The following is a 22,979-nucleotide window of genomic DNA, read 5'->3' as shown; positions in this document are numbered from 1 at the left end:
CCGTTTGCAGGACTACATGCACCTTGGCATCTAGAGAAAATATCCCCTTACCGAACACTTTGCCTTCGCTTGCGTGAATTACATACATGCCAACATTTTAGAAGAGGAAAGGGGGGTATAAATCTTTATAGCACGCATTTGCAATGCAATATTTATTGCATTTGCGAGAGTTTGAGCTATTGGCATTGTAAATGACAATGCCTTTTATTTGTGTTGTTTTTAAAAACAACACATAAATAAGAAGGCATTGTCATTTACATTGCCAATAGCTCAAACTCTTGTAAATGCGAGACCTATTGCATTGTGAATGCTTGTTGTTAAATGGTGTTAATCCGTTCAGTAGTTCCTGAGAAATTAGAAAAAGTTTCGATATCTAGGGCAGCAGTGGATTCGTGAACCCTCCCGGGCACGAGCTTCACTCTGATTGGCTGCCAACACTCCAAACCAGGAAGTGTTTTCAGCCATCTTGTGACTCGGTAGAACCGAGTCACAAGAAAACAGTGGAAAAAGAGGTTGAAAAACAAGACCAGGGGGCAGGGTAGAAACACCCTAACCCCCTAGGCCTGCTCAGGGGTCCCACAAGGTCCCCCAGGGCCACAAAAAGCCCCCCCCAAAAAAGGCCGAATTTGCGCCGGGGACGCAAATCTGGGCAAGAACATATTTTTAAAAACCGATGCGCGGGCTCCCGCTCTTCGTTTTCTATAAGCCCCCGGGTGGGCCAGGTCCCGGGGGCAATGTGTGACATCTGAAACTTTATATCTTTGTGTATCCCATGGAACTAGGTAACTCGTAGTCTGTTCCCTTCTGTACTGAATACTCTGCACCAAGAAGCAGTCGAGTGTTGAAGTGCAATATAAACAAACAAAACATACTCCGATTTGGCCTGCATGTTCCAGCAATGACTAGGCGGTCACCAGTGCTGTTCGGCATCTCCGAGCTCCACGTGTAGTACTCGCACTCTTAGTGTAGTTGACCTCTGTCAGCACAGCTGCACTGTATTCAGTCGCGCGCTCAGCATTCTCTATTGCTCCCTTTGTAACCTGGCACTGGCGCGCTTTCTAGGAACAGTGAAGTCATTACATTCTCCTTCAAAGACAGTCACAGAAGCTCATTACTGTACAAATCACAGAAAACGCACCTTGCAAAAGAAATCTGCAGCCATACTACAAACTCTTGGTATATGTTGGCGGTGAGGGAGTGTAATTGTTGCGCCTGATCACCGAGTTATTTAAGAGATTTGTCAGGGACACGCAAGGGAAATCTGACACCTCCTGATGATGCTGCAGTTTTAAGGCAAAGACCGCGAGGAGCACGGGAGAGAAGCACAACCCTGCCAATAAATAAAGCTGTCCGAATAGCACAGGCATGCACGGCCCAGCCAGCACAGTGTTTTCAAGCATACCTTTGGTCCTGATTTGGAAAGCTATTTCTGCACCTCGGAAGTGGGGTGTGAAAGTGGCAGCATTCACCTGTCAAACCCCAGCTCTCGAGTCACAGAATCATGAAAGATGGGGTTGTAAGTGGATGTAGTCGCTTGTGGGCCAGTAAACCTGCAAACGGGTGCTGAAATATTGGTGGACCTAACGGGAGGAAAGTGTCGCTGTTCAATGGGTCGAAGCCCTGAGATGTGTCTTGGGTGTTTTTGTTTACAGTGAATCCGTTAACATATGAGCTCCTGTTGTGTAGGATGGCAGTGGTCTAGCCTCTAAGAAGACTTTAGTTTAACACGTTGTTTGAAGGGTCCATGTTTGGGGTAGCGTGGATGTGTGCGGTATTCTGACCCAGACTGGTGAAGGACCTTAGTTGCCATGAATTGGTTTCTTTGTCATCGGAAAGTGCTATTTGAGCACCCACCCGTCAGAGTTCTGGGGCAGTCTGGAAATCTGGTTTTCTGTATAGGCACCTCTGCCTATGCTCTTTGTGCTCACTTCTGGATGGTGGATTCAGTTCTTTGATGCGTTCAAGTCAGTGTTTCTATGAAGCTAAAGTCAGTGTTTCTATGAGGTGTTATTCAAAAACAGACTTGTTGGCACCTCAATAAACAGAATTATATTTCACTCCTAAAACAAGAACTGTTCGTAGTGGGCTGGCCCCAAGTGTTCAGGTGACATAGTAGACGTAGTCTAGTTGAGTTTCTTGTAGTTTATTTATTAAGCAAAAACCAAAGGAAATGATGGACTGAGTGTTGAACATTGCAAGCATTCACCCCCAGTCAACTGATCTGGGTTTAATCCATCACCGTTCTTTAGCCCACTCTGCCACCCCAGTTCAGACATGGCCATATGCAAATCAATCTGACCCTGTGCCTCATGGGAACAGTCCAGCCCGAACTGCCAAGCCATGTCTTCCCTGAACCAGAAACAAGCTTCCTAGGACCGGTTTCTGGCATTTCAGCCGTCTTCAGCCAGGCTTGCTTGAATCCAGTGGCAAAGTGAGCAAGGGACTCACGTCTGAGCATACCCTGCCAACTTATGGCGAACAAAGCTATTTATGAAGCAAAAACAATGTCAACATATCAATGCACAAATGATCATCAAATGTATGATCATTTGTGCATTGATATGTTGACATTGTTTTTGCTTCATAAATGGCTACATGACAATGTGCACTGTTTAATATGTATTCTCTTTTATGAATTTTTGAATAAATATTTTTGATTTATTTCTTCTCTGTTTTGATTATGTTCATGCTGTCCATCCTCATCCCCTCAGTGTGAAAGGTGTGTTGATCGAAGTGTCTTGGTGGCAAGGAGGCTTTATTCTCTTGACTAACCTCATGGGAACAGTCCAGCCCGAACTGCCAAACCATTTCTTCCCTGGGCCAGAAAACCAGATCAGTTGACTGGGGGGGGGGGGGGGGCACTTGCAATGTTCAACACTCCGTCCATCATTTCCTTTGGTTTTTGGTTTATTTATTAAGACCATAAGTAGAAGTAACAGCAAGCCCCCCCCCCCCCCCCCCCCCCCCCCCCCCCCAGGAGCAGCCTACTAGCTGCTCAGGCCATCTTCCAACTGACAGCACTCACACACCAGGCACCTAAGCATTCCATTCATGTCAATCACACCAACATTCTACATGGAACACTCACACTGGCTGAGCAGCTAGGGACAAGGTGAAAGAAAACATTACAGCATAACACGAGAATACTACATATCCTCTCCCTTTTATATTGAAAAATAAATGGAACAACATTAAAATGAATACAACTATACACAGCAATGTACGAAATATGTAAATAGTCCATAAACACTGGTATGAATGGTAAAACCACATCACGAGGGAAAACAGACGAGCAAAGGAGGAAAGAAGGATGAAAGAATAGAAACACATACTAACCCCATCACCACCACCATCCACCAAGTAAGTGACATTGAAAATAAAGGGGAAAACATACCCCAAGACTAAGACACTAAGGGTGAACTACACCCCAAGTAGTACTCCTCAGCTAAGGAGACTGTGGCCAAAAATGCCACCCCACATGTAAGGGACAATGCTAAGATGGGACTAAACCATAGGCTAAGCAGGGTAAAGACTAATGTTATATGGGACTAGCATCCAAGAACATGTGCAGCATGAGAGAACGCAGATACAGCACAGTGTGACACTCTCACACATTACGTCAACGTGAAGCACAGGGTGACTTACACACAACAGGTTGACGCAAAAGCACAGGGTGAAGCGCAGGACTACTTAAACGCAACAAGGCAAGTTGAGGCGCGGGGCGGCTTACACACTGGACACAAAACGAGGTGGCCACAAAAGTAAGAGGGTTAACGGTAAAACTGTGAAGACTAATGGCATGCATATGGGGCTGACACCCATACCAAAAGTAGCAAAGGTAAACACCCCTTAAACAATGTCAATAACGTGGAAAAGAGACATGGGACCACGACCTACTCCCATCCCATAAGCGGGGATACAACATCTGAAATGAGAAAATAAGTAAATAAGAGACATGGGACCCACTCCCATCCCTTAGGCAGGGATACAACATTAGAAAATCTTAAAATGTCACTGGTGTGCCTGTCACCGCAAAGATGAGGGACAGGTAGTTATGGAATCCAAACAGAAAAACGTGGAGATGAACCAGATCCCAGAGACTTGCAAAAAGATGGCACATTGCAGGAGAGACGACACCCACTGAAGTTGAAGAGCTTGTAACTCACCACACAAACTACAGCAAGGTCCAGTGTCCTCTGAACTCGAAACGAAGTCTAAACCCAGAGATTACCACGAAGACAGCTGAATCAACCAGGAGGTGAAAACTTTATTGCACGAACATCACGTGGTTGGCAAAATACACAGGAGTACAGTCCAAAACATCTTGCTCAAACTGGCTGCAGCCTCCAAACCTAAGATTGCAGCACGCTTAGCACGCCAGCACCAGGTGGCTCACGGCGTGTGTGCACCTCAATATGCTGCGCAGCGAGGCATGTATGTCAGGAAAAGAACAATCACATGCCAGTCATATTTGAAGATTCCCTGACATGGAGAAGGTAAGAGCGCGCCATCGCCTCCTGTTTAAACCGCAACTCGGCGGTTTAACTGACAAAAGTCAATGTGCCTTCCCAAATCAAATTGAATAACAAAAGAACACTCGCCTAAAGTCCCACAAATGTTGATTAAAAACGAGCGTGCCCTCATTGACAAGTGTACAAATTCGGGAATACGAACAACAAGCATCCTGAAACAGACACAAGTGGGCTTCCCTCAGATCCAACGAAGACACAGAGGCAGCGTCATAGGCAAACTCCCACTTCTATGAAAATGTCCTTTTGCACAACGAAAGAACACACACACAGCAAGTTGCAATGACATCAGCATTTCTCTTGTGCACGAAGTAGCACATGATGATTGAAACCATAAGTCCCGAGAAGCTGTAGAGAGACCCACTGAATATGAAACACAAGCAGAACCCATGCAGAAAAAAAGTCTTGAACAAGCGCACAGCCACAAATGAAAAACGTGAACCAAAGTGCCTTTCGCCAAACAATCATTTAACCCTGCACTGGGGACAGAAACACAGGCAGCCACTGATTACCTTGCTTTATGAGGCACTGTAGACGTTTGTTGTGGCATTGTAGACGTGTGTTGAGGCACTGTAGACATTTGTTGTGGCATAGGATCTTCTGCAAGATGTAGGCAGCCTTTTTATAACGTATTTAAAGATGATGTTGATGCTGAGATCAATGCACAGCACGCCTGGGCTGTAAGGTGTAGTGGACACTGGTGGGGCTGTGAGGCGTGCTTGACCGGTTTATTTTCCTTGAGTCACTTGATTCTTGTTAGTCTATGTTAGTAAATGTAGTAGGTCCTTTCCTACACGTAGTTCTGCTGTACTCCACATCCTTAGATGGCATCAAACTACCTTTAGTGCGTGAGATAAGCTCCAGATCGTCGCCAAAAATTTAGTGGGCTGGCCCCAAGTGTTCAGGTGACATAGTAGACGTAGCAGAGCTGAGTTTCTTGTAGTTTATTAAGACCATAAGTAGAAGTTACAGCAAGCCCCACCAGGAGCAGCCTACTAGCTGCTCAACCCATCTTCCAACTGACAACACTCACACACCAGGCACCCAAGCATTCCATTCATGTCAATCACACCAACATTCTACACGGAACACTCACACTGGCTGAGCAGTTAGGGACAAGGTGAAAGGGAACATTACAGCATAACATGAGAATAATACAAGGTTAAAGGTCTAAATGCTCTTTGACCCCAGTCCAGCACCCAAGAGAGCAGATTTATGCAATCTCACCGTTAGTGTTACTGTGTCTTTCTTGCATGAAATGAACTTTTCCTGAAAGCATAACTAAAAACATGGATTTCTTGTAGCTGCTTTATGCTCGAGAAAACTTGTGGGGAATATAACGTTCTCTTCTGTTAGTTCATAAAACAATTACATTTAGGATGCAGAAATAGTTTTAGGAGAAAACAGACAAGCCACCTTGAACACAACCTAAAGAGAGAGACACTAAGATACTTGGAATAAACGGTGCCATTTAGGTGTTCTTGGTAGCAGTGCAGGTCTTAATTAAAGACAGTGCAATAATAAAAAAAAGTGATGTTGCACATCTTCAGTATTTACATGTTTGGACAGAAACTAGAGCGCTTTGTTTGAAAATACTGCATATTTAAAATAATTTTATCCATTCAATTAAAATTAAATTACCTGCTTCCATTTTCCTTTTGGTCGTAAGCTGTGTGGTTGCTCAGGCCTTGAAGACAGAGGTATTTTGGTTTTTTGCCTGGTGACCGTCAACATTTTTATACTCAAAGAACTTATTGCTATTTACCAATTCATTTATGTTTAAATTTAAACATAATTCACACTGACCAATCGGCTCTCTGTTCATCAATATATTAAAATGTTGAAAGTGCTCATGGCCTTAGGTTTACCTTACTGATGCATAATTATAAAGGCTGTTCTATATTTACATTCACTATTGCTAGCTGTAGCCTAATCATTTACTAGAAGTCATTCATGAAATATGGAATAGGCAGTGGAGGTTCAATTACCCACATTTTCTTTTTCTAGGTAGTGCACTTGAGATACCATAATTTGTACTACTTAGGGAAGTGCCTTGCGTCTTTGTGCTTGTGGCGACTCGATCCCAGTTTCCGAGATTACATGGGTTATCAGTGAGGTGGTGAGCACAAATAAACCCTGTGTTTATCCTAGTTTGAAAATATATTGTTTGCCAAAATCAGATTTTTTTTTTTTTTTTTTTTTTTTTAAAAACCTTTATTCGTGCATCTTAAAAGAACAAATACGGGCCTACAACCGTCAGGCCGGCCACGATACAGTAAAGCACTGATACCCACATTACATCCCCCGTGCGTCAACGGTCAAGATTAGCAACGAGTTATGAGTTACATACTAGAGATATCTTTGACACCCGGGGAAGGAGAAGTGAAGGTTAATTTTAAGTTTTTAAGATAATTTTATCAGGGAAAAAAAGGTCAGTGAAGGATAAGAACAAAGGAGATTCGAGTCCGCAAGATAGCTTCACCACATGGGAGAGCAGCAACATCAGTAAAAACAACAATGGAAGTAAAATCTCAAGCAGTGAGGCGGTGCAGAGATATAACAGGATAGTCACATGAGCAAGTACGCACCCCTCCAGAGCCGCCCCCACTCGATCCACCCCACACCCGGACCCCGAATCGAGGCAAGTAGAGCACAGAGACATAAAAGAAAAAGGCCCATAGAACTAATTAAGAACAGAGTATTACCCCCCCACCCTACACCAATGCGGAGGCTACGGCCTGCCCCCCCCCCGGCATAGTGCCTGTCGCCCAATGAACCCGAAATATAGACAAGAGAGAAAGTAGGAATAGAATAAAGAAATTAAGAAAACAGAAAAGAAGGTGGGGAGGAGCCCACGGGACACCAGAGCGCCCCAAACCATCAGCCAGTTATGGCCTCCACAAACTGAGAGCCCACTACGCCAAAAAACTGCATGCGAAGATACCATGTCACCACAATTTAAGCGAAGGAAGACAAGTCGCGACGAGTGCGCACAAAACATACATACAGTTCCAGTCCCAGGCCAGCCCGTCCATGAACCCTGGCGATAGAAGTCAATCTAGCCCTGGCCCGATCGCGGGCTTGGGATTAAACCAGCCCCTACATGAAGGCCCCGTGTCCCGAGCAGACAAAGACAAGATGGCCGCTTGTGAGAAGATGGTGAAGTAGGATCACGAAATGGCCGCCGACCATCTATTGAGGTCCCTCTTTGCACCACATAAAATCCAAACCTGGCAAGTAAAGAACAGGAGTTCCACAAAAAGGAAGCAGTAGGCCACCGCGGACGGTTCCTCGAAGCCGTTAGGTGTCGCTCAGCAGGATACTCTTGCGGACGCGGTGAGGCAGGCAACAATGAAGCAGGCAGCCATGACCAGGGGGACAAAGTATCCGCAGTTGAGGTGGAGAGCGGTGGATCCCGGGTGCCGGGAACGCCGGATGAAGGCACCAGTGTAGCACAATCATACACCGCCGTTGTGTCCCCGCAAGAGGACAAAAGCACCGGGAGACCCACGCCCTGTGGATGACAAACAAAGCGCTCACGACCCGCAGCCGACAGTATGGGGTCAAACCGCTCACTCAGCGCCTGCAGGCCAGCGCACATTTGTAGTTGAAAGTCCCGCAGGACAGCCAGAACGGAGCCGCATGTCAGCGGAAGCCGGGCCCCCACATCGGCAGCAATCCGGGACGGCACTGTGGAGCTGGTGTCCGGAAGAGGGAGGGCGAAGTGGGCAGCGGGCGAGACCGGAGTATCACCCCCCAGCCGCGAGCAGGCACTCAACGCCATGTTTTGCCGCTGTACGTTGCAAAGGCCAGGGGGGGGGTCGTGGCAAGGAGTCAATTCCCCTCAGGTCTACGCCGCAGCAGGGAAGGCCGACAGTCGCTTCTCTTCTCGCAGGTTCTCTTTGCCGCCGGCTAGGCAATAGGTGAAGGGGGTCAGCAGCCTCCCACAGCGCGGTCCTCAGAGCGGGGCAGGAGACCCGCCGCACCGGGGCCCACCCCACAGCTCCAGCCCGTCAGGCACAGGGTGCAGAAGGTGTCCGGCCGTCTCTCCCCGGGCTCATCCGGCAACGATCCGTGGTGCGAGGTGAGATCGGGACCGCGGGGCTCAGGTTAGCGCTAGCTGGTCCGGTAACTGCGGAGCTTCCAGGGGGCCGGCAAAGGCCATAATGGCGCAGGGGTTTAGTGCAGAGGACAAAAGCACCCACAACTCGGGCATCCGGGCGGGCTGAGACTCCGGGAAAGCGGCAGCGCGGTCAGCGCGTCTTCGCATACGTTGCACCTCGAAATTCGGCGAGGATGGGCATCAGGATAGTAGTCCGAGGCCACGGGCCGACGGAGCCGGGCGCTCAAGCGTCTGCTCCGGTCGCCATCTTGGCTCCTACCGCCAAAATCAGATTTACAGCTGAAAAAGCATATTTTACTCGAATTTCTTTGTCCCTAATTTCAGTTTTAGGGTAGATAGATTTGGAAGAAGACACTCACTGTGATTCACTGTAGAAAGGAAGCTTGACGTGTGCCTTTGTGCACAAACACTACGGTTTCTGTCAAGGGTCAAACAAAAGTTGTGCATATGCGCACTCACTGAGAAGTACATTGAATATACAGACTGCTGGTAACAGGGTCCCTACTCTTGGTCACTGCCTACTTTTATTGCCTCTTTTTGCACCCCTGTTGCTTCATTCTGCACTTTCCATGCTTCTTTCTGCACCTGTCTTGCTTCTTTCTGCTCCCCTGTTGTCTCTTTATGTACCTCTTTTGCCTCTTTCTGCACTTTACTTGCCTTTTTCTGCACGTCTCTTCGCTCTTTATGCACATCTGTTGCCTCTTTCTGCACCTCATTTGCTTATTTCTGCACCCGTGTTGTCTCTTTCTGCACTCGTCTTCCCTCTTTCTGTACCTTTCCTGCCTCTTTCTGCACTTTTCTTGTTTCTTTCTACACCTTTCAGCAATTCTCTTGCCTCTTTGTGCACTTCTCTTGCCTGTTTCTTCACATCTCTTGCATCTTTTTGCACCTCTGTTGGCTCTTTCTGCATCTCACTTGCTCCTTTCTACACTTATCTTGCCTCTTTCTGCACCCCTGATGCTTCATTCTGTACTTTCCATGCTTCTTTCTGCACCTGTCTTGCTTCTTTCTGCACCCCTGTTGTCTCTTTATGTACCTCTTTTGCCTCTTTCTGCACTTTCTTTGCCTTTTTCTGCACCGCTCTTGCCTGTTTCTGCACTTCTCTTGCCTCTTTCAGCATCCCTGTTGCTTCATTCTGCACTTTCCATGCTTCTTTCTGCACCGGTCTTGTCTCTTTGTGCACCCATCCTACCTTTTACTGCACCCCTCTTGCCTCTCTCTCCACCCCTTCCCTTTTTCTGCACCTCTGTTGGTTTTGTGCACTGCTCTTCTATCAACCTTACTTGCCTCTTTCTGCACTTTTCTTGCTGCTTTCTATACCATGGTTGTTTCTTTCAGCAATTCTCTTGCCTCTTTCTGCACCCCTGTTGCTTCATTCTGTACTTTTCATGCTTCTTTCTGCACCTATCTTGCTTCTTTCTGCGCCCCTGTTGTCTCTTTATGTACCTCTGTTGCCTCTTTCTGCACTTTTCTTGCCTTTTTCTGCACCTCTCCTACCCCTTTCTGAACCCCTTTTGCCTCTTTTTAAACCTCTGTTGGTTCTTTCTGCACTGTTCTTGCTTCTTTCTGCACCTCACTTGCCTCTTTCTGCACTTCACTTGCCTTTTTCTGCACCGCTCTTGCCTCTTTCAACACCTGTGCTGCTTCTTTCAGCACTTCTCTGGTCTCCTTTTGCACCTCTTAGTTAGGGGTAGTTTTAATCCCCCTGCCCTATTATGTACTAGGGCCATACAGGGAGGTCATGTCAATCACAGGGGTACCCCAACCCATAGTGTACCCTAGTGTATGTAGGTGTTTTCACTGTATTCTAAATGTCTTTCAGCATAGCACTGGCTCCAGGCCTGGTTAGTCAGTTACCAGCAGTACCCGTCAGGAAAAGTTGGAGGCACAGGATGGCTTTGCAACAAGGCCTCTTTCTGCTCCTCGGTTGGTTCTTTGTGCACATCTCTTGCTTCTTTCTGCACCTTTCTTCGTCTTTCTGGACTTCTGTTGCCTCTTTCTGCATTTCTCTTGCTTTTTTATGCGCCTTCCTCTTTCTGCACATGCCCTACCTTTTGTAGGCATAGTTAGAAATTAGCATTTAAAAAAACCTTTGAAATTTAATGAAGAAATCACAGGTTTCATGGACGTTATAGTTCGAAATTAGCATTTAAAAAACCTTTAAAATTCACTGAAAAAACGACAGATTTCAGGGACATTCTAGTTAGTTGGACATTTCACTCCTACAAAACCAGAGAAATACGGCCGTTCTAGTTAGTAGAGCTAACTATAACTCGCACCCCCACAATGCACTGCTGATGATGTCACATATTACATCACTCATGACATGGTCAGTGACATCACTGATGACATCGCAAGTGACATCACTGATGACATCCATGTGATCTGATGCACCTCCTCACATCCTAATATAACCTTTGATACACCCACTCTAAAATACAGAATTCCATTTTCAAAACCATAGACACACCAATACCAGTTAGTACATACCCACTCACTAATTCCCAGGTCTACACACACATCCACTCATTCACCCATACAGTCACTCTTGCATGTAGTCACTCATCAATACAACACTATCATATGCACTCTCTTATCTATACCGACACACACACTGCCACTCATCCATAGTTACTCACACACCCAGTCAGTCATGCAAAGAATCAGTCACACTCCCATTTACTCACCTATCCAGTTATACACACTCCACCTCACTTATTCAAACATATACTAACACATACTTACACTCTTATACAATAACTAATACAAGCACACATTCATCCATACAGCCACTCTCACAATCACTCACTCTCACATATAGTCATTTATATTCTCCAACACTCGCATATACTGCCTTTCACATATGCAGTTACTCACACATGTACCACTGAGGCATGCATTCACTCACCAACACACACATACACAAACTCACCCACCCATACAGCCCTTCACAGATGCACTCTTGAACCCATACACCCAGCGACTCACCCACTCACACATCTATGCACAGTTGCCCCCCCACCCACCCACACAGACACTCAGGCACCCATACAGATACTCAAGACAACCAATCATTATCCCATATAGACCCTCATTTAGCTACTCCCCAACCCATGCAACCACTTACACACCAACGGACAAACTAAACTGTCTGTATCAGTCACTAACCCATGCATTCAGTAAGACACATTTAATCACTCACTTATACAGTTAGTCACGCACCTACTAAATCATCCATTCAGACCCACTCATTCTTCAATACACCTTGGCCTATATATATATATATATATATATATATATAACGTATTTAAACTTTACAGAAACACAGTCACTGGATGATGTCATCAGTGATGTCACTGACCATGTCACGAGTGATGTAAGATGTGACGTCATCAGCAGTGCATTGCGAGGTTGTGAGTTATAGTTAACTCTAACTATAACAGCTGAATTTCTCTGGTTTTGTACGAGTGAAATGTCCAACTAACTAGAACAACCCTGAAACCTGTGGTTTTTTTCAGCTAATATATATATATATATATATTTACCAAATGGCGATCATCAGTAGGTAGTTATAGTTAGCTGTTTCTTTGGTGCCAGTTGAGGAAATCTTCACGAAATTTTACCCAAACCTTGGACACTCACGTCAGCCTATGTCTGGAAAGATTCAGGGTGGCCCGACAAGCAGGGGCTGAGAGCAAGGGCGGGTCCCAAAAAGTGTTTTCCGTATGTTAATTTCCATAGGACCTGTGAACAAGCCTACAGCCTGAACTGCTGTACTGAATTACACCAAATTTGGCACGAAGGTAAATTTGGTTACGCAGATCATGCTTTCACTTATTTGGTGTAAATCCGTTCAGTTGTTTTAGAGCAAATTTGTATAGATAGGGATGTGTATCCTCTGTGGATCTGCGAATTCAAATGCTACAGCAAAGTCCTGATTGGCACCTTCACAGAAAAGTTGCGGCTGTCATTTTGTGTCAGGAAAACGGTCCCCAAGGCAGAAAATGTTTGCAAATTGAATAAAGGGGCCGGGTGAGATGTTTCCTGACCCCTTTTACATGGTATAAAAGAGGGCTAAGCATGTGTCCTGGGGTCTGAAATGTGATTTTTTTTTGGGGGGGGGGCACTTGCTTGGTCTGTGGATTCCTCACAGGGCTCAGCGCGGCCCCCGTGCAACTCCATGGGGGATCCGCGGATTTAGTGCGGCTGGAAAAAGATATATATATATATTTTATACACTAATCCTCTTACAGCTACACACATACCAGACTGATACTGACACACCGCACACATACCCATACAGACACTCTCACATTCACTTACACCCTTAAAGATACTGTCGCACCCATTCAAAAGCCCATACAGACTTTCCCACCCATTCACAAACCCATAGAGGCACTTACACCCACAGTTAAACCTATATAGACACTTTTACAGCCGCTCACATACCCATACAGTGTTACACCCATTCAGATATCGCACAGAAACTTGCACCCATTGACAGACCCATACAGATTCTCAAACATACTTACATCCATGTAGACACTTTTCACATACTCATGTATCCATACAGACCTTCTCACACCCACACTTACACCTATATAGACACTTTAACATCCACTCACATACCCATACAGACACTGTCATAACCATTCACGTATCTTATAGACATTGTTACACCCATTCAAAAACCCATAAAGACTCTCACAACCACATGTACACCTACATAGAGCTTTACGTCCGCTGTCGTACCATAGATACTTTCACATCCATTCAGATATCTTGCAGACACTATTACACCCCTTCACAAACAGTCTCGCGCACACACACATCCGAACTGAGACTTTCACACCCAGTCACATACCCATACAGACCACTAGCACCCACTCTTACACTTATGCAGACACTGTTACACCCACTTTACATCCCTACAGACTTTCACACCTACTGATATACTTATATAAACCCTCTCACGTCCACTCTTACAACCATGCAGACACTGACACACCCATTTGCAAACCCATAAAGATACTTTCACTTCCACACTTATGACTATATAAACCCTTTTTTCAGCCACTAACATATCCATACGGACAGTGTCACACCTATTCAAATATTGTTCATACACTGTTACGCCTATTCCGTAACCCTTACAGACACACACTCATCCAGAGTTACACCTATATAGACACTTTCGTAGCCACTCGGATATTAATGTAGAGAGTTTCACACCTACTGACATACTGATACACTTACAAGAGCTAAGATATGCATTGAGACACTTATGCTCCTAAACTCATAGCCATTTAGACTCTTTTATACCCACTGTGAGATCCATTCAGAACTGTGTACTAGAGATATTACATTAGCTGCTTTGCATTGAATGTGTGCGTTTGGTTTGCAGCTTCCTGGATTCAAAACTAAAAAAATAAAAGTGTTCCAAGATAAAAAAAACAACTGTGTGGGACATAGGGTGGCTCTTAGAAGAGCCGTTGTGTGTGTATATAATGACTACATATATGAGCGGATGCAGAGTTTGAAGCTGCTCAGAAATACTCTGTTGCTTTCGTCCGTGAGGTGAACACCATCTCTCCTGTACATTCCATTCATGTTGAATCGCAGGTTACTGTTTATTAACATGTGACTTTCTCTGTCTGTGGATAAAATGCAGAAGACAACTTTCATTTCTGCCTCTGGCATATGTTAGAGAAAAAACCAAGGCGGTGTGAGGGAAAAGTTATATTAATTGTTCAAAGGTATTCTTCATTAGGATTTCCAGTCCTACCCCAGTCAGTGTGCCCAGGTCATTGCCACCTTAGTTCTCAATTTTGAGTTCTGGATGTTGGTACTCCATAATGCTTTCAACCAATGGATGAAATTGCTGCCAATTTAACCCTCTCTGGCCAAACCAAGTAATATCTACATTAGGCAGGCCAAAGTCCCTGTTAATTCCACTCTTTCTAGCAAACTCTCTAGGCCCAGAACACAAAGCTATGACCTACAATCCACACACTAACCATTTTGAAGGATGGAGCAGTAGCACACAGAAGACTGGAGAAGGCTGCAGCTGAATAAGGCAGTTTTCAAAATGAAGTCAGTTAAGGGACCCTAGCAAGTAAAATGTAAAAGACTACATTTGATTGGATGCTGTAATTATGGTACCGTTTAAAATGTGGTTCAAATTTAAAGTAAGTACATATGTGAGTGGCTATGTGGGATATGTTTCTATTTGCATCCAGTCAATCACACCTGCTGACTTGGGTTTAGGAGTGAGTACGCTGTTGTAGAGACTGTTATGAACTTATGACCTACTGCTAGCAGAGAATGTTACATTTTTGGTCACCGTGGAAACAGAGCTACAGAAGTATGCGGGGAGGGAAGCAAAAAAAGCCTAAAATGTCAATGTAAGGAGACCTTGTTCATGAAAGACATAATAGAGTTTTTGGGTCTAAATTTAGGAATTTGTAGGCAGTTGGGTGAAAGTGGTAGTGTTTAGGAATAGTTTAAAAAAAAAAAAATTGGGTTTGCCCCGTGGATCAACTTCGAGGTTACACACGGGGGGCCTTGCTGAGTGCTGCAGATTTTTTCTTGGATCCGCAGATCCGCCCAAAACCTCTACTGAATTGGGCTCTCTTTAGGAGTCAAGGGGTTAAGAAATGTGACCATTCAGAAGAGCTGTATGATTAGTAAGGAAGTGAAATGAAAGGAAAGCTGTGTTTCTGTTTGTTTGCAGCCTCTGTAACCTTGAAAGCAAAGTTGAATAGGGTGCCATTAATGTTGCCTTGTATGAGAGTGGTCTACCATTCTTCTGCTTGGTTTTTGTGTGCTTTCTTGAAACAAATTTGACAAGCTGATACTGAGAAAGAAAACCCTCACCAACAATCACATATAACAGGTATGTGAATTAAGCAGTAGTATACGAGAAATAAAAGTTGATAGAAAATGAATGAGTGCCAGTAAGGTAGATGAACCTGAGCAGGATATTTGAGAAAACTAAAAAAAAATGTAGAAAAAGAAAACACAGGAATACACTAATGTAGGGAGTGGCACAATAAGTGGAATACTAATGTATGCTGTGAGATAGTACGTCATTTTATTATGTATACAGTTATGCAAGGACAAATGCACAGATATATAGATTAAGGTGAGCTGCTTTACACTGATACTTTTGCTAAGACAGCAAGGTATAGTAAAATACATATACTTTTTACAGATACTGATATAGCTATGCATACAGTAACAGAGCAAAGGGTACAGTGATGCATATATTTACAGAGTCAAAAGGAAGCTGATGTCTGCACTAAGTCACTCAGAGATATTGATGTACGCAGTTGTATATGTAGCTACATAGTCGTATGTAAGCTGAGGTGCCCAGAGAGAAATTGAAGTATTTAGCAGGATGTGGAGATAGTGGAAGATATAGTGAGAAATTAAACTACACAATTATATTGCGGTAACCCACTTAAAGACGGAGGTACAAAGTGATGGGGCTGTAATAGTTATAACATACAGATAAGTACTGAGAGATCCTAATCGTATGCTGTAATTTAGGGCAACCACTATAAATTATATATCAACATTCCTAGAAACCTACCCAGCAAAAGTGGTATTTACAGGACCAGATATACAGTGAGACACAATAATAGACTAAGTGAAACAGTAATGTATGTAGTTATACACGTGCACTCATGAATACCTAGTTCAATACGTTCTCTGTATCTGTAATACCTATGTATGAGAGAGGTAGAAGGAGAGACCGATATAAGTGTGTACTGGAGAAAGCAGAGGAAAGAATAAAAGGCAATATTTTTTGCATAACTATGAACAAACTGTAGAGTAGATCTATAGGGAAGCTATGGACTCAGTGATGCGTTCACTAATACTCTGACACCCACTTATGCATACAGCCTGGGAGACATTGATGCATACAGTTACACACTCATGGACATATTAATACGCTCAGTGATTGACTCAGTTATATAGACACTCAAAGACCTTGGAACAGACTAATAAATGCTCTGAGGCAGGTATGTACACGGAAAAATGTTCACTAAAATCATGCACTAACTTATATATACAATTACACACTCTGGGACAGTTGGAAATGTACACTAATAGAGCCATGCACACAGTTGCATTCACTGATACACTCACACAGTCACTTATACACAGAGTAAGGTATCCTGGGTATTTTGATATATACACGAGAACGCCCATGCATACCCTGATGCTCTCCCCGACTTACTCATGATAAATACACTCAGCCACTATTGTAGACACTAATACATACAGTGATACTCATAAACACACTGATGCATTGAGTGATAAAAGTAAAACAATCACTTATACACACACTCCGATACCACGAGAGACCGTTAGATACAGTGAAACACTGACACACTCACTTATACAGATAGTGAGATATTATGTGACACACTGATACATATACTGAGATATGTGGATACACTGACTTAGTCACAAACTCTGATAAATACAGTGAGACATCCTGGGACAGAGGAATACATGGTGTTGGACACAAGGACACATTAATGCAGTCCGTTATATCTATAATACATATATCTAAGAGAGGGAAATGGATACAGAGTTATATATATGTACTGTGGAAGGCAGAGTAAAATATTAAAGGAACGAATGTCTTGTATAACTGATTATGAACCCTAGACTAAAGAATAACCAGTCAGTCAGTAAATTAGCGATAGTTATTTGTTGTAGATGTTAATGTATTGTTTATTTTTTTTACATTCATCTAATTGTATTTGTGAAAGAAGATTTACAATGCCTGACGAGAGAAAGACGAAAGAAAGAAAACAGTACTATACACTGCAGATGCAGAGCCACAAACCAAACAAGCATTTGCAATGCAATCGGTCTCGCCTTTGGGACCTTATATGTATTTAGCTATGCAGCACATTAGCCTGGGTGCTGACACATCTACTGCTCTTTAACATGAAGGGAAAGTAAGCACCAAACTGGTGACACACCAGGTATGGGAACACATGGAAAGAAATGTTGCCTTTCAGTGGGAAATGGTATAGTCCAAAGCTCTGTTTTTAATATAAAAATAAGGGCCTTCGGTGGTCATATCACTGAAAATACAAGATTTGAAAAAAATATTGTCTACGAGTACTCGTGGAAGACCATTTCTATGGACTGGAATCTAGAGAATGCTAAAGTGATTCTGGTATTTTACTGACCCCTGCTGGTCATTTTTTTTTTTTTTTGATAATCAAGTTTTTATTATTTTTAGTAACACAACAAGAAACATTGAGCCTGTCAAGCCGCCACTGTACAAACGCACAGCACAATGCTACACCACCCCCCCGCCCCCACTCAAAGCCCCCCCCCCGCCTCCTCCCCCCAGAACCACATCATCATAAGACATTGCCCAACCATTTCCTCCAGATCCTACGGTATTTCTTAAGGCAGCCCCGCACCTGATAGTGTCCGTTCCTGTGCCGCACACCAGTCCACTCCAGCACTCCACTTGGCCAGGCTAGGCGGTTGAGGGTGCTTCCAGGCCGCCGCAATGTCCCTTTTTGCCACCATTAATGCCGTCATAAGGAACAGCTTCTCAGCACGTGTGCCATCGAGACCGTCAGTGATGCCCAGAAGAGTGTGTCTAGGGTTATGTGGCACCACCCAGCCCAAGACCTCTGTTAGATCGGCTTCTATGCCCCTCCAGTAGCCCCCCAAATCCGGACACGACCACACCATATGAATAAAGTCGGCCGGGCCAAAACCGCAGCGGGGGCAGGCCGCGTCAGCGGAGATGCCCGCACGGTGTAGACTGGCCGGTGTGAGGTAGGCAGTATGAAGGTAGTAAATTTGAACAAGCCTCAGTTTGGCAGAGGCCGTCACCAGCCTGGGGGCCATAAGGGCATCCCGCCAGTCAACCTCGTCCAGGGGACCCACCCACACCTTCCACCGTTCCTTCAGGCCTTCCCGGGCCGTGGGGGTATTATTAATAAGAGAACGGTGTATTCGGGATATGCCCCCCCTCCCCAGGTTGCCCAGCATAACCTGCGCCTCTGGGGGATTGTGGTCCGGCAGCCGAACATCCAGAGGAGTGTAGGTGCGTATGGCGTGTCGCAGTTGGAGGTACTTATAGAATTGAGAGGAGTGGAGGGAGAAGCGCGCCTGCAGTTCCGAGTACGAGCACATGCGTCCCCCCCCCCCCGCCAGACGTCCCCCAGCTGGGAGATGCCGAGCAGATCCCATGATTTGAAACCCTCCAGAGCCGCAACGTCTCTCAGCCATGTCCCCTGCCAGAGGGGAGTGGCGCGAGTCAGCCTCCCAGTCCAATGGGTATGGCGAAGCGCCGCTCGCCAGGCCAGGAAAACCGCTTTGGTGATGTCTGGGCAGGAGGCGGGGATGGGGGCGCCATACAGGCGGTCTAAAATACAGGGGAAACCCAGGTCTTCCAATTCCACCCTGTAGGCCGGATCGGACCATCCCCCTCCAAACCAATCGTGGATGACCAGGAGGCGGGTGGCCAAATAGTAGAGGTAAAGGTTGGTCATGCCGAGCCCGCCATCAAAGGTGGGGAGGCGACACGTCGACAGGGCCAACCTCGGTCTCCCCCCCCCACCCCAGAGAAACCTAGTCGCCAACCCGTCCAGCTCGCGGAACCAAGGCCTCGGGAAGGACACGGGAGTGTTCTGCAGTACATAAAGGAACCGGGGAAGAATCATCATTTTGTAAAGCGCCACCCTCCCCAGTGGATTGAGCGGGAGCGACTGCCATCGCGCCAGATCCATCTTGGCTTTCTTGACAAGGGGTGCCACATTGAGTGCCCAGCTCAGCTCCGGGAGAAGGGAGACCCAGATGCCCAGGTACTTGAAGGACAACCGACGGAGGGGAATACTGTCCTGCCATTCGAAGCACTCCCGGGAGGAGTGCAGAGGCACAAGAACCGATTTTTTCGGGTTCAAGTAAAGGCCGGAGGCGCGGCCGAAGCGGCTCAAGATATGAAGTGCCCGGGGACCCGAGCGCGCCGGGTCACTAAGATACAGCAGAACGTCGTCCGCGTAAAGAGCTATCCTGTCCGACACCCGGCCCGGCCACTCCCAGCCCCGAAGAAGAGGATCCGCGCGGATCAGGGCAGCAAGGGGCTCCATTGCAAGAGCAAAAAGGAGGGGCGACAAAGGGCACCCCTGCCGTGTTCCACGGCCAACCCGGAAGGGCCTCGACAATGCCCCGTTAACCAGCACTCTGGCGCGTGGGCGCGCATAAAGGACCCGCACCATTCCAATGAACTTGGGGCCGAAGCCCATGTGGGCCAGGACCTCAAAGAGATAGGGCCACCCAACCGAATCGAAGGCCTTCTCGAAATCGGCAAGGAGAAGGGTGAGATACGGAGAGATGCACTGGCGGTGAGCCAGGGCCACGTGAAGACGACGAAGACAATGGCGAGTGCCGCGGTCCGGCATGAAACCGCATTGGTCCGGATGCACCAAGCATGACAGGAAGGGCCGGAGCCTCTGGGCCAGGACCGCCGCATAAAGTTTGATGTCAGTATTGATAAGGGAGATCGGCCGGTACGCCGACCGATCGCAAGAAGGCGGCGTAGACTTGGGCAGGACCACGATCGTGGCTATGTCGGCTTCCGGAGGGAAGGAACCATTCTCGACCGCCTCAGCATAGAGGGCACCCAACCGCGGGACCAGGTGGTCCTTGTAGGTGGAATAGAACTCCTGGGGGAAGCCGTCCGGACCCGGAGTTTTCCCCGCGGACGTGCGCCCTATCGCGTCCCCAATTTCCTCAGGGGAAATGGGCACCTCCATGCTCTCCCAATCGCTGGGCCGAAGACGGGGAAGTCGTAGGTTACTAGTGGCAAGCAGTGAAGCCAGGGAGAGGTCCGACGCCCGGGCCCGATATAGCTGCGAATAATACTGAGCAAAGGCGTCCGCGATTGCCGCGGAGGAAGAGTGAAGCAGGCCAGCGGAGTCAACCACCGCCGGAATGATGCGCGAGGCCCTGGGGTAAGTGGCTAGCCGATGCAGCAGCGCACCATTTTTATCACCCCACCCATATACCCTCGCCACCGAGGATTGCCAGAGGAGCTTAGCCGCGTCAAGCGACCGCTGACGGATCTCCTCCCTCAAAAGTCGTAGTTGCCGAGTCCCGACCGGATCCCCGGTCTCAGAGAGGGATTGCTCCAGTCGTAGTGCCTGGGCCTCACAGGCAGTGAGCTGCTGGATTTGCGCCCGGCGGTGCCGCACCACCTGTGCCTTGGCAGCCCCCCTGACGGTGGCCTTACAGGCCTCCCACAGGGTACCTGCCGAGGAGACCGACCCATCGTTATCGGTAAAATACTGCGCCAGTGCGGACCCCACCTCCCTACGGAGCTTCCTATCCTGGAGGAACCAGGCGTTGAGGCGCCACATCTGGCGGGCCCCACGAGGCGGGGGGCCCAAACCCAGGAGGACCGGAGAGTGATCGGAAATCCCCCTGGGAAGGATGCGGACATCCTGGATGCCCGCACAGTCGGCAGGGGGGGGACACAGATCGCATCAATACGCGCGTGGGTGTGGTGGGTGGCCGAGGTGTGAGTGTACTGCCGTGCGCGTGGGTGCCAGATCCGTCACGCATCGCATAAGCCCTGGGCCTCCGTCCAGCTCGCCATCTGCTTCGCTCGCGCAGTGCGGGGCGCCGAAACCGGACCCGAAGAGTCAAGCTGCGGAGCCGAGACAGCATTGAAGTCCCCCCCCCCAGAACCAGAGCGCCCGGCGGGAGAATTGCCAATAACGATGCGGCGTGGGATAAAGCCTGGGATAGCCCGGTGGGCGGCGCGTAGAGCGACAGGAGACTGAGCGGCCGACCCTCAAGCGTGCCGCAAACGGCAATCCCCATCCCTTGGGGGTCGTGAATCGCCCGGGTGAACACAAAAGGAAAGGAGCGGCGCAATAGGACGGTGACCCCCTGTGAGCCGCGCGAGAACCCCGAGTGCCATACCCGGTCGTACCCGTAGCGCGCCAGAAAGGGACATTTCTCACCAAGCAGATGGGTTTCCTGAAGCAAGAGCACATCGGCCTCCGCGCGCTGGGCGTACTTAAGGACAGCGGTGCGCTTGAGTCTATCTAGCAAGCCGTTCACGTTCCAGGACAGGATGGGCACCTGAGCTTTAGAGGCTAGTTCTTCCATGGTGGTGGTGGGAACTAAGCGCGCTGGGAGTGGAGTGACCAGGGAAAGCCAGGGCCATGGATCTCTCTCTAGGGGAAGCCAGCGGGCAGCGCAGGAGGGCAACTGACGGCGGCGCCTGTGTTGGAGGCGGCGTGGAGAAGCGCGGAGTCACATTAAGTGAGATGCTGCAGAGGAGGCTCAAAGAAAAACAGACCCAAACCAAACAAAACAGTCCCCCAAGGAGGAACAACCCACAAACAACAAACCCCAACCCCCCACCCTACATTTCAAGAACGGAAGCATCTGTCGCCCTAACTAAACCAACAATTACAAGACCCCAAGCCTAAGCGCTCGGGTGTAAAGAGCGTGGTGGACCCCTCCTGAAGCACGGATTTCCAGTGTCTCGTCCCAGGTTGTTGCAGGAAAGCTTGAGGCTGCAGAGCCCCCCCAAGTCATATAGCAGGGCTGCGGGAGAGGTCCGACAAGTCAACTTGCCCGTTGAGGGGGGTTTGAGACCCGACCGGGCAGGGCGACAGACGGCGCTGGGACCCCCCATCCGCATGGGATGATGTGCCGGAGGAGGCCGAAGAGTCCCTCACCCTTCTCCCAGATGTACTCTCAGACCGGGTCCGAGCCGTCACTGCGCCTCGGCGTTGTCGCGAGTGTGTGCGTTTCCTGCACCGTGGTCGCTGCGACCCAGCTGCACCGTGGCCCCGGGGCACAGGATTGGAGGACGTCTCGCCGGATTGGCGCAGGGGTCGTTCCTCAGTGAGCCATGTCCAAGCCGCCCTGGGAGTGTCAAAGAACAGCGTTGTGTTCTGGAAAACGACACGAAGGCGGGCTGGGAATTGGAGCTGATATTGAAGGCCCAGGGAACGCAGCTTTTTCTTGACCTCCGTGTAGGAGCGGCGTTGCTCCTGGACCTCCCGGGTGTAGTCTGGGAAGACCATTATGGTGTGGTTGTTGAAAGTCAAAGGGCCGCTCACCCGCGCCTCCCGCAGGATAGCGTCTCTATCCCGAAAGTTGAGGATCCTAAGAATGAAGGGGCGCTGGGGGGCTCCCACCGGAGGCTTGGCCGCCAGCGACCGGTGCGCCCGTTCCACCACAAACCAGGTCGACAGACCGGCCGCCGGCATCCAGGACTTGAACCACGTTTCAAGGAAATCATCTGCTCGGCTGGACTC

At 47.7% G+C, this 22,979-nt stretch overlaps 1 protein-coding gene across 6 annotated transcripts in view; it reads left to right on the top strand.

Moving 5' to 3' along the window:
* The window catches only part of UNK (unk zinc finger), a 683,439-nt gene that overhangs the window by 41,609 nt on the left and 618,851 nt on the right, over positions 1–22,979 (top strand). The gene's annotated exons all lie outside the window — the stretch shown is intronic.

This window comes from Triturus cristatus, chromosome 7 (genome assembly GCF_964204655.1).
Source record: "Triturus cristatus chromosome 7, aTriCri1.1, whole genome shotgun sequence".
Taxonomy (NCBI): domain Eukaryota; kingdom Metazoa; phylum Chordata; class Amphibia; order Caudata; family Salamandridae; genus Triturus; species Triturus cristatus.
The sequence above is the reverse complement of the archived record's forward strand: the minus strand, read 5'-3'. Positions and strand labels throughout refer to the sequence as shown.